At 45.9% G+C, this 8,967-nt stretch overlaps 1 protein-coding gene across 1 annotated transcript in view; it reads right to left on the minus strand.

Annotated features, from left to right (window-relative positions):
- Positions 1-8,961, minus strand: part of MRPL14 (mitochondrial ribosomal protein L14) — a 16,586-nt gene extending 7,625 nt beyond the window's left edge. The window contains exon 1 of the mRNA XM_014517395.2: positions 8,922-8,961. The gene's annotated coding sequence lies outside the window, so the exon portion shown is untranslated. The remainder of the gene's footprint in view (positions 1-8,921) is intronic.
- Positions 8,962-8,967: the final 6 nt, after the last annotated feature.

An 8,967-nucleotide genomic window follows, 5' to 3' on the forward strand; every position in this document is an offset into this window, starting at 1 on the left:
GCAGGAATGATATCTGCTTACTCACAGAAGGAGCTGCATGGTCCACGAAGTGCCAGAAAATGGTCACGTACCTTCTTTGGGTTCAAACAAAATGGGAAGCATCACCTGGGGGCTTCTCATTCTCTTACATTACTCCATCCTGAAGTGACCTCTTCCTCATGGAAGCTTAAGCATCTCAGAGTTGGCTAAGATCGAGCATTGGAAGTATCTAAATTGCTGGACTAGAGTCTGGGATGGAGGATGCTTGCCTGTAGTATCTGGGGGCATCTGAATCCCAAAACCTCTGGGCTTGGGGCTCCACATAGGATGCCTGCCAATAGATTTGGGAGTATCTGAAGTTCCAGGGTGAGAGCCTGGGACAGAGGATGCTCACCAGCTGTAGTGCCATACATGGTGTTGAGAACAATTAAGTTCTGCCTGCAAAATCAATACGGTTTTTGGAACAATTGAAAAGATTAATTGATATGATTTGGAACTGATTTGACCTGGAACACGAAATATATTAATATTAAAAAAAAAATCTGAGTCACTTAGTCTATAAAGACACATCTCTACCCTGCCTCCATGCCTCATAGATGTTAGGGTTGGAAGGGACCTCAATAGATCATCGAGTCCGACCCCCTGCATAGGCAGTAAAGAGTGCTGGGTTTAGATGACCCCAGCTAGATGCCTATCTAACCTCCTCTTGAAGACCCCCAGAGTAGGGGAGAGCACCACCTCCCTTGGGAGCCCATTCCAGACTTTGGCCACTCTAACTGTGAAGAAGTTCTTCCTAATGTCCAATCTAAATCTGCCCTCTGCTAGCTTATGGCCATTATTTCTTGTAACCCCCAGGGGTGCCTTGGTGAGTAAAGCCTCACCAATTCCCTTCTGTGCCCCCATGATGAACTTATAGGCAGTCACAAGGTCGCCTCTCAACCTTCTCTTGCGGAGGCTGAAGAGGTCCAGGTGCCCTAGTCTCTCCTCATAGGGCTTGGCCTGCAAGCCCTTAACTATACGAGTAGCCCTTCTCTGACCCTCTCCAGGTTATCCACATCCCTCTTGAAGTGCTACGCCCAAAACTGCACGCAGTATTCCAACTGCAGTCTGACCAGCGCCTGATAAAGAGGAAGTATCACCTCCTTAGTTCTGTTCGTCATGCATCTGCTGATGCATGATAAAGTACCATTAGCTTTTCTGATGACTTTGTCACACTGACGACTCATGTTCATCTTGGAGTCCACTAGGACTTACACTTTCACTTTAGTGAGATAGTGCACATTATCCCACCCCAACTCCATTTTGTGAACTAGAACCTTAACGTCCTCTGCAGGAGTGTTCTGTACAGTCACCATTACCACTGCATACCCTATGTGAGCTACAGCAATATGACTGGAGGTTCTGCAAAAACTGTTTACTAATGATATATTAAGTATTAAAAGGAAAAAAATAAAAGCATTTAGAATTATTGTTGTAATACTTCCTTGAGTAAATCCACTTTGAAAGGAACACTTTCTTTAAATATAGATTCAGAAACAGAATCTACTCTCAAGCTGCGGTCAATGTTTGTGGTTCCACAAATGCATTTTTCCTTTTTTTAGATTTCTGCCTGGCCCCTGCTGTACATGAAAACCTGGCACAGTACAGGTAAAGAAAAAACCTGACTGGCTCTGCCAAACAAACAGCAAAACTAACTATAGAAAAATTCCAATCAAATGTGCAAAATAAATCCTCTCAGTTTGATGCAAAGAAAAAACATCTTTAATTGCTCTCAACCACAGTGATCTTTCCTGAATAGTCAACTAGCAGGGTACAGGATTTGGGTTCTTTCTAACAAAGGAATTGGGGAAAAAAACAGTCAAATTCTGAGCCCGAAAAAGGAGAAATGTGCAATGGGTCCTTCATTCATCAGGAAAATTAAGGCAATAAAAATCAAGACAATATGCACAACGCAAGCTAGCTATCTGAAGCAGTGGTAACAGGTTGGAAGTTTATTTATAGCATGTCTGCCAATGTGCGCTATACGGGCCAACCGTGAGCTACAGGGGCTCAAGTAATTCACAGCTTTCTTCATAAAGGAAGAGATGTGATTAAGGGCTTGTGTGTGTTAAAAATACAGGAGATATTCATTACAAAGGCATAATTGGTTTTACAATAATGACAGGCTGAGGGGCCAAAGATTCACGTGGAGGGAGTTAATTCTTCTAGAATTCAAGTTTCTGAATAGGATTAGTTATTAATCTTTGTATCTAGCGATTCAAGGTAGCAACAGAAACTCATTAGAGTTGTATTTATTAATGAAAGAAGGAATAATTCCACTCTTACAAATTCCAAGTGAAACTCACAAAAGGTGATAAAAAGATAGTTAAAATATTCTCAACTGAAACCTACAAGATTATTTTTAGCAATACAGGTATCTGAAAACCTTTTCACAGTACACTTCTCATCTGTCTAAGATACTTAAGTGGCCCTCATTGCTAGGGTAGTTAATCTTTTTAATATATTTATCCACGCATCACTCCCAGTAAGGAGGAAGGAATTATTCCCTTTTTAGCAATAAGCTAAATGAAACCAAACAGGAGATAAGTGATTTGTCCAAGTTCACAATGGGATCCTGTGGCAGAACAAGCTCCCAAATCCTACACTACTGGCCTCACCTCTGGATTATCCTCTCTCACTTGAAGCTTCTGGAATTGCAAACAAATCCAGCCAGATTTCTGCAAAACTGGATTCTCCTTTCCATTCTTCAAAGGGTGTGTGACATATGTAATCAATTCCCAAACAAAGCTTTCACCTCCTAAAGACAAGCAAGATCTAGCTAACAAATTAATAATGGCAAATCAGGAAACCAGGGTCTACTCCCAGATCTGCCACTGACCTAGGCTCTCTGTCTTCACAGCATGTGATATGCTTACATTTAGATAGCTAATGCCAGGGACGTGTACTGGTATTGTTGTACCTGGAAAGTATTCCTAATTGAAATTTAAAAAAGAAAAGAAAAAAGGAGTTAACTAATTGCCTAGGGTCTCAGTGCAGTATAACACAGGGATCATCCAGGCAGGGATTGCCTTGGCACCCTAGTAAAAAAGCACTGGTATACCACAATTGTGCCTCTCCACAATTGCTTCCTCTTGCCCCCACAAAGGGCAGACAAGTTTTGCACAATTTACTGGAAAAGAATTGTTGAGTGGCTCAATTTACTGTGCCACAAGAGAACCAAGACACATGTCCCCCAAAGTTCAAGGGACAAAACAAGTGAGTGCTGCTCCAGTGAGACCACAGTAACTTTGTTATGGCTTTAGAGTGGGGTGGCCAACCTGTGGCATGAGTGCCATAAGTGGCATGGGTAGCCCTTGGGTGGTACATGCCTGATCAGGAAGGGGATAGGCAGCATAGTAGGGCAGAGGGGAGAAAGCAGAGTAGCAGATCAGGTAGGGAGGATAGGGCAGAAAGCGGAGCAGCAAACTGAGCAGGCGGGGAGAATAAGAGGGCACTGAGGGAGGGTGGGGGGCTAATTTGTGGCACACCTGCAAAAAAAAATATTGTCCCCACTGCTTCAGAGGGTGGCTGTTCGCATCCACAAGTGGCTAACCTGTGTGCTCAAACACAGGAATAGTCCCTAAAGTTAACTCTAAAGCACAGACATAGCCTGACATATGGTAGGTCAATATTTCTCAGTCTTTTCAGACTGGTGAGGCTAAGACTTTTCATGACCCCCTTACATTTATTAGAAAATGTCTATGATCATAAAGCTAAACCTAAATAAACATGCATTTTGAGAAGATCACAGAGACTTGACCTTGAGCATAATAGTACACAGGGAGAGAGATTTCTTCTGCACTGGGTTGTAATATAATATTTTATGTCTCAGATACCCCCTGGTGGTCACTACCTACATTTTAGTAGTGTCCTAGACTGAGCTGTACAAAGATGAAATGTTTGTAGTCTAGAAGCAATACATGGCTGTGGACAGCTATAACTTTCAAGCATTTTAAAATGGGAGGGGGAGGTGATGTTCTGAGGCATGCATGAAACCACGAAAAATGGCACTATTTACAATCGCCAGGAAATATTGCACTGGCTGGAATTTCCCACAAAATCAACCTAAAAAAAACAACAACCCAGCATATTATTCATATAATACACTGTTTTAGAACGTCCTACTGCTTACCACAACACAAAGACAATGCGACAATCACTGCAGCCATAGATCACGTGATTTAGAGTTTGTCTGAGAAGTGACTCGGACTAAGTGAAGGCGCCAGTCAGTGAAATGAAAATGTTTCAGTGCCATCTTTTAAGAAGTGAAATGCAATGCCAATACCCTTCACCAATCAGTGGCAAGGGCCAGGGCTGCCAGGAAATGCTTCCGAAATCGGCTCTTCATGCTGCAACCAAGCCATACAAATTATTTTGTGTAGTCTTGCGTCAAGTAGATCCCTAGTCATAATGGTATGGAATGAAAGAGGTATGAATTGTTACAATATAACCATTATATATGCATATTCCTACAAGGGATACAAGTGTAGCAAAGCCACTGTAACTTTAACCCTGCTTCTTTCTTTCAGGGCTAAAATTATAGCAAGTAGGAGCATACAAACATAAATTACATCATAACAGCTGATGCCAAGTGAATGTTATTTCTGTCTGTTAAACCCTAAATGAAATATGGGTAAATTTACAATTGTTTTATTCCATTCATTCCACTATAGGAGCATGCGAACATAATAGTTAAATCGGATTAATTTATACCAGTATACCTGTTACATCTGTCCATGCCCTTTTGGAGTCATGCTTGACTACTGAAAAAAAAATGTCTAGCACAGACCCTTTTCATCTCTTTCCTACAGCTGTAGAGCTCACCGAGGAATTGCCTGCCCCTAACAATGTGTTTGTCCAGCACTGAGCACAACAGTTCTGATCACAGTTGGGAACCTGACCGTATTTGTTTTTGAAAGGCAGAATGAAGAAAAAAAGATTTTTCCAGAGTTATGGTTGCATTAAGTAGGGACATACCCTAATCTTCAGCTAACTCAACCTTCCTTTCCTGCTTAAATAAAACTGAAATCCAAGCTGCTGCTGAAGACTGGTCATTATGGGCAGGCCTAGGATTTTGAAAATAGCTAAAGAATCTCCATGGCTGTGAAACAGGAGGAAAGACCACGAGCAGCTAGTGGACAGCAAAACTACCCCAAGAAAGGTTAGCTTTGATTAGTGGGACATCAAGACCACCAAAAAGGAAAGGCTGAAGTGCTCAATGACTTCTTCGCCTCAGTCTTCACAGGCAAGGTCAGCTCCCAGACTACCGCACCAGGCAGCACATTTGGGGAGGCAAGTAGCCAGCAGAGGCAAAAGAACAGGTTAGGGACTATTTAGAAAAGCTGGACATATAAAAGTCTATGAGGCCAGATGGGATGCACCTGAGGGTGCTGAGAGAGTTGGCTGATGAGATTGCAGAGCCATTGGCCATAATCTTTGAAAACTCAGGGTGATCAGGAGAGGTCCTGGATGACTGGCAAAGGGCAAACATAGTGCCCATGTTTAAGAAAAAGGAAAAAGGAAGATCCAGGGAACTACAAACCAGTCAGCCATGTCATCTCAGTCCCTGGACATATCATGGAGCGGGTTCTCAAGGAATCCATTTCTATGCACTTGGGAGGAGAAGGAAGAGTGATTAGGAAGAATCAGCATGGATTCACCAAGGGCAAGTCATGCCTGACCAACCTGATAGCCTTCTATGATGAGGTGACTGGATCTGCGGGTGTGGGGGACCAGTGGATGTGATACACCTTGATTTTAGCAAGGCTTTTGATATGGTCTCCCACAGCATTCTCACAGGCAAGCAAAGGAAGTACGGGCTGGATGAATGGACTGTAAGCTGGATATAAAACTGGTTGGAGCATCAGGCTCAGAGAGTAGTAATCAATGGCTCAATGTCTGGTTGGCAGCCAGTATCAAATAGAATGCCCCAAGGTTTGGTCCTGGGGCCAGTTTTGTTCAATGTCTTTATCAGTGACCTGGAAGATGGCATAAAGTGCACCCTCAGCAAGTTTGCAGGTGACAGAAAGCTGAGGAGGTAGCAGATACTCTGGAGGGTAGGGCTAGGATTCAGGGGGACCTAGACAAACTGGAGGATTGAGCCAAAAGAAATCTCATGAGGCTCAACAAGGGCAAGTGCACAGTCCTGCACTTAGGATGGAACAATTCCATGCACCAGTACAGGCTGGGGGCCGACTGGCTGGGCAGCAGCTCTGCCGAAAAGGACCTGGGGGTTACAGTGGACAATAAGCTGAATATCAGCCAGCAGTGTTCCTTTGCTGCAAAGAAGGCTAATGGCATTCTGGGCTGCATTGGTAGGAGCATTGCCAGCAGGTCATGGAAAGTGACTATTCCCCTCTATTCAGCACTAGTGAGGCCACATCTGGAGGACCATGTTCAGTTTTGGGCCCCCCATTGGAAAGAATGTAGGCAAACTGGAGAAAGTCCAGCACAGGGCAACAAAAATGGAGAGGGGGCTGGGGAACATGACTTATGAGGAAAGACTGAAGGAACTGGGCTTATTTAGTCTAGAGAAGCAGAGACCGAGAGAGGGTTTGAAAGAGGATGAAGCTGGACTGTTCTCAGTAGTGGCAGATGACAGAACAAGGAGCAACAGTCTCAAGCTGCAGCAAGGGAAGTTTAGGTTAGATATTAGGAAGAATTTTCTCACTAGGTGGGTAGTAAAACACTGGAACAGGTAACACAGAGAGGTGGTGGACTCTCCATCTTTGGAGGTTTTTAAGACCTGGCTAGACAAAAACCCTTGGCTGGGATGATCTAATTGGGGCTGGTCCTGCCTTTAGCAGGGGGTGGGACTAGATGACCTCCTGAGGCCCCTTTCAACCCTCATTTTCTATTATCTTAATGCCTCTGGAATAAAAAACACTGAGCCATTAAGACAACTGACTCCCTCAGCTGCTTGAATACTAGTGCCACAGCTGCTGTACTAGCCCTATTTGAATCATATAGGGAACATGGGCAGAAGCCCACAAAGAAACTGCTAGTCCCCCACCTATTATTAGAGGGGGTCACTAGGTGTGCAATCAACAGCTTCTAAGGGGCAACAGAGATGGGGGGGGGTCAAAGTGTGATCACAGGTGCGCCAAGGGGGACACTGAGTAGAGCACACCAGCCAGCACCCACTGGCCCTCAAGCAAGTCCAAAGAACATGTGGACACTACGCAGTGAAACTGCGTGGAGACACTAATGGATGTAGGATAGCTGACACATTAAGCCTTTTTGCTACATCAAGGAGTTCGTGGGCCAAAACTCACCAAGAAATGATAAGCCCTCTTAAACAGGGAGGCCACTAAAAATGCAGCAACTGATTTCTTGGGACAAATCATAAGAAAACAGGAAGGGAGTGAAGGTCACAGGTTAATAACAAGGGAGCTAGAAAGGGAGATTGTGCAGAATACACTGGCCAGTGCCCACTGACCCTTGAGAGTCCAAGGAACCAGTGGCTCCTGGCCAGTGGAACTGCTGGGAGACATGAACAGATGAGGGACAGCTGCTGCACCAGGCCTTTTCAACATGCATAGGGGAATATGGGCCAATGCCCGCCAAGTAAGTCTATAAGCTCCTTTCAGTAAGGGTGGGGGCACTAAGCGAACATCAACTAATTGCTGGGGACAACTAAGAATGAAAACAGGGACAGGAGTGAAGGTCAAAGGTTTATAACAAGTGCTCCAAAGAGGGACACTGAGCATTGCTCACTGGCTCCCAAATGAGTCCAAGGAGCCAGTGGACTCTGCCCAATGAAACTCTGCCCAAAGACAGGCCTATTGGTTACTTTCAAGGGATCATGGGCCATTGCCTACCAAGAAGAAAGGGAGGCCACTGAGAAAATAACTAATTTATTGGGATAAAAGGAAAGCAAAACAGGGATAAGCGAAGGTCAAAGGTTTAAAATGGGTGCATCAAGGGGGGGGACACCAAGCAGAGCACATGGGCCAGTGCCCACTGGCCCTAGAGTAAGTCCAAGAAGCCAGTGGACATAGACTTCATAGACATTTGGGCTGGAAGGGACCCCAAAGGATCATTAAGTCCAGCCCCCTGCAGTCCCTGGTGGTCACCCCCAGCCAGAGCCTCCATCCAGGTCAGGTGTATGGCCAGCTTGGCTAGAGCCAGGACTCCCTGGACACAGGCCTATTTGTCACCTTAAGGGGCACGGGTCTAGGCCCACCAAGTAACTTACTGGCCTCCCGCAGGCAGGGAGGCTACAGGAAAGGTGACAATTGACAACTGAATACGTGGGACAAATAGTAATAAAAAAGAGGAACAGGAGTGGAGGTCAAAGCTTCATAACAAGCGTGCTAAGAGGGGGCACCGAGCAGAGCACACCAGGCAGCTCCCACTGACCCTCAAGCAAGTCCAAGGAGCCAGCGGACACTACCCAGTGCTCCTCTGCTAGGACACAGGAACAAAGCGGGGCAAGAAAAGCAGCCCTGCAGTCCCCAGGGACCCTCCTGCTGCCCAGACACAAGAATCAAAGCAAAGTACTTCTACCACAGCCAGAAAACCAGCTCCGTCCTTAATACACCTCCCCGCCTCCATGTGGGGTATGGAGAGGGGTGATTTTGAAGATGGGGGGGGGAGGGTAAACATACACTGTACGTGAGAAAATATGGTAGCACAAGGGGGAGGTGGAGGCATCTCCTCGGCTGTGCAGTGGGCAGCCCCTTGACTTGGCAAAGGCCAGGAGGAGCCAGCAGGAGGGTGAAGCAGTGGAAAAGCGGACCCCCACAGGCACATGCATCGCCTGCCTGCGCAAATGCACCCCCCCCCACACACACACAGGGACAGGAGCGGGGCACCCTCCGGCAGGTGCAGGGGCAAGGCAGGACTCCCCCCAGACGCAGCTTGCTGCAAGTCCTGCGCCCAAATCCCGCTCCAGCACTTACAGGCCACGAGGTTCCACAGCAGCGCCCCCTCCCTAAGACGCATGCG

This window comes from Alligator sinensis, unplaced genomic scaffold (assembly GCF_000455745.1).
Source record: "Alligator sinensis unplaced genomic scaffold, ASM45574v1 scaffold198_1, whole genome shotgun sequence".
NCBI lineage: Eukaryota > Metazoa > Chordata > Crocodylia > Alligatoridae > Alligator > Alligator sinensis.